Source organism: Apium graveolens, chromosome 9 (genome assembly GCF_009905375.1).
Source record: "Apium graveolens cultivar Ventura chromosome 9, ASM990537v1, whole genome shotgun sequence".
Taxonomy (NCBI): domain Eukaryota; kingdom Viridiplantae; phylum Streptophyta; class Magnoliopsida; order Apiales; family Apiaceae; genus Apium; species Apium graveolens.
Genome location: NC_133655.1, coordinates 206,283,088 through 206,287,061, shown reverse-complemented (window position 1 = coordinate 206,287,061; position 3,974 = coordinate 206,283,088).

Below are 3,974 nucleotides of genomic sequence, written 5' to 3'. Positions count from 1 at the left end.
TCGAGATCTCTAGTAATCCATAATGAGTTTGGCTTGTAGAGGTCTTCAGCTCATCGAGATCTCTAGTTTTTATAACTTCTTTTGACTTGTAGATATCTCTGAGTTCTCGAATGGATATAGACTTCTCGATAACTCTGAGTTCTCTAGTGAAAGAATGACTTGTCGATATCTTTTTGAGTTCTCGAGTAGCTTTTCTAACTTCTCTACTCCCGGTGGATATTGCTTATCCGTTAAGTAGATATTGATCATCCGTCGAGTAGATGTATAGCTTATCCGTCGAGTAGATATTGCTCATCCGTCGAGTAGATGTTATTCATCCATCAAGTGGATATATAGCACATCCGTCGAGTAGATATTGCTTATCCGTCGGTACTCTCTGAAGTTTGAATGACTTCTCGATAAGTCATTCTGGAGTTCTCGAATGACTTCTCTATAACATTAAATCGGTGACTTGTAGAGATCTTGACTTAGATCATTTTTCTCCAAACAGATTTATTCAACTCTAAGCTTCTTCAAAATTCTTCTTAGGCATGATCGTCTTGATCTTCTTCCAGATAGAATCATTATGCTTGATACTGTTTTAGGAGAAAGACTCCAGTCTGCTCCTTTGTATTTTTACTGACTTTAAGTGTTACAAGTACAAAATACAAATGTAGATAACAATACAACTAACTTAGGGTTGGCCCCAAGCTTAACTGATTACTGAAAATAACTATTCATTAAACTTTCACTCAGATCATAGATGCTAATGACATTGTTAGCTGCAGTAATCTTTGACATCATCTATTATATATTACAATCTCCCCCAACTTGTTCATTATGAAATTATGCACAAGTTCTGATTGATGATGTCAAAACTTTATCTAAATGCAGAACCCAAGAACCCAGTTTTCCCATCTGATCTTCTTTTGTGAGTTGCATTTAGATTTATTCTTCCTTCTCCCCCTATCAAGAAAAGAATATTATTATCTGGAAACATCCATTAGCTGTTTTGGCATTTAGATATATTCTCCCCCTTTTTGACATTATCTTCAGGAAGAAAGATCCATCTAGATGCAAATTGTTCAAGCTTTTGTCAATGTTCATTTAGAACACTATCAGCAGCTTCAAGCTTTAGTGAAGTTTGTAGTGATGAGTTTATCAAGTAGAATAGAATAGGAAATTCCTAAGCTCTCTGTTCTTTTGAATAAGTAGTCTCACTACTTCTCACTGCACTAGCCTCATGACTTCTAAGAGTCAGAGTAACCTCACAAGGATTGTTAAATCCAAACACTCATCTACCTCTCCTTTTTCCAGGAAGGATCATGCCTCTTTTATTTCTGTGATTCTCTCAATCTTTTCTCACATTCTCACTTGAAAGGCTCAATTGTTGTTTGTCCTATAGAAATAAGAGGTGGCTGAGAAGAGTTAATCTGTGATCATATGATTAGGGGAAATCCATATAGGGCTAATCATACTCATTTCACCAGAATAGTGAGTGCATAAGCATCTGTGACTGGGATCACAGTTTAACTCACAGATTGCTCTGTAGTTATGACAGTGTGTTGTCCTCCACTTGTAGTGGGAACCTCCAATTGAATTGGGGGGGATTTGACTGGGTTACTGTCATGTGCACCAGCCTCAAACCCTTGTGTGTCTTGCAATACACTGACACTTGAATGTGCTAAGCTTGCCTCCACTATGACAGGATCATGGGCAATTGTACTCTTAGCTTCAACTGTAGAGGCAATTTCTGCTAGGGTTATGAGGGGAGTGGTTCCTTCATAAGAAACCTCCAATTGAATTGGAGAGGATTTAGATAACTCCCCCTCAGGAGTATTACCCTCAAACCTATCAGTCTGTTAAGACTGTTTTGCACATGAAAGTGCATTAGTGATATTCATAAAAAATCGATAAGTTTCCATGTTTGTGATACCAGTTTCTTTTTCTCAAACAACAAAATAACTGAAGAACATTCTGGGGATTTTGTCCTTTTATAAAACAGGTTCCTTTTGGGAGTTACCTGAGTGGGATTGTGTTTGAGTTTGTTTTGTGTTGCTGTGCTTTGGTGAACTGCAGTTTGGTTTTGAAATATTTTAGCTGCAGTTTTAGCACTAATACCTGTGGATAGATTATCTGAATTCCCTGTTGTGTTGGACCTGTAAAGCATTGAACAAATGTACCCCCTTATTTTTGAGTTTCGTTAGACAAAGACATTGTAAGATATTTTAGTTTCAAGCATTATTGTAGAGAAGACAATATTCAATACAGATATAAGCACATAGGAATCATTACACGAACAAAAGAATGCTTAGAGAAGAATTTGGATTTTCATTAATAATGGAAACAAAGTACATTAAGACATAGATTCAACAAGTAAATCCTAATCCTAACTACTCTTGTTTGGACTTCTTCTTCTCTGCCTCCAACTTCCTTGCCCTGCGCTAATAAGCTCTGGACATGGAGTGTGCAAGAGAAATGATTCTCTCCTGCAACTTCAGAGCAGCAAGGCGTTGCTGCTCAGCTACTCTTGCACGTCTCTTTTGCTCAAGAGAGACTTCCATCTCAAAGAAAAAGATGCTGAGTTGATCATCTCATGAGAGTTCATCAAAGATCTCTCTTGGAATATCAAAGGGGCTATAAACAACCCCCTGAGACGGACACGGAGTCCGAAGGGATCAAAGTAAATTTAATCTTCATCTAAATGATGAACAGGCTGGTAAGCTCCATGATTAAGTCTGCAAAAGACCGGGGCATCCATTTGAGAAAGAGAGAGAGAGAGAGAGAGATGAACAGGAGGTGAGTTTGAAATCATATGTTTGTTGAGAATAGGAGAGTGATGAATGATAAAGAGTGAAGCGTTTTAATTTATACAGGGAGTAAAAATAGAAACCAATTGACTCTTGAGTTTCCCGAATAATAAGAGAAATAAGCACATTAGTTCACTATTTAGAATAACTGTTCCCCATGCAAATAAACAAGTACTCCTTACAAAAAAATAACTACTCCTATCAGCATATAGTCAAATAATTTAACCACTATCAGCATACTCAAAACAACACAAATAATGTACTAGTCTACCAATATTAGACTAACCTATTTTCACATAAACAAGAAATCACAAGAGTATGTAAATGTGTCAATAAGTCAGAGAAATTAGAGACAAAGTATGTCAAAAGTATTTTTCTGAACAGAACTTATGATTTAAATTTGTTCAGTTTTTCATACTTTTTGCTTCTTTTGATCTGTTATATTAACTTCATATACTGAGGATATGAAGTAATAAATATTCAGTTTTCTTAGAATTTAAAAAAAAATCCAAGTTCAAATTAATCGAGAAGTCTGGGTATTTATAGTGAAAGTAGATGACTTGTCGAGAACTCAAAAATAGATCTTTGGAGTTGCCTATCGAGAAGTCATTTTGAGAAATAAAGTATATGTCGAGAAGTCATTTTTAAATCACTCTTATAGAGAACTCAAACTTGACTTATCGAAATGTCAAATAAATACCCAGTTTGTCCCCAAAAATGGATTGAACTAATTCTAACTTTTAATTGAATAAATTCAAAATAAAATTAGAATGCATTTTCCAAAAGTATTTTACTAAAATAATTTATCAATTTAAATTATCTCAGTTCTGAGTTATTGATAAGTTAAAGGATTGTACTTGTAGAGAACTCTGTGAATGAACATTATTAGAGAACTTTACAAGGACTTATGGAAAGTCATTTTAAACCTATCGAGAAGTCACCCGAGAAGTCAGTAAGTTAACTTATCGAGGACTCACTCGAGAAGTCCTAAAGTGACTTATCGAGAAGTCAATTGATACTTATCGAGAACTCAGTTTTCTAAATACTTTTGGTTATTGTAATTATGCCTTGAGTTAATTTTACATATTAAGGATGTAAATTAACAACTAAGCGGTTCACTCAGAATTTGAAAGATTCCAAGTTAATTAAATTTGAAAGACAAATATACAGAGATTTCTGAAATAT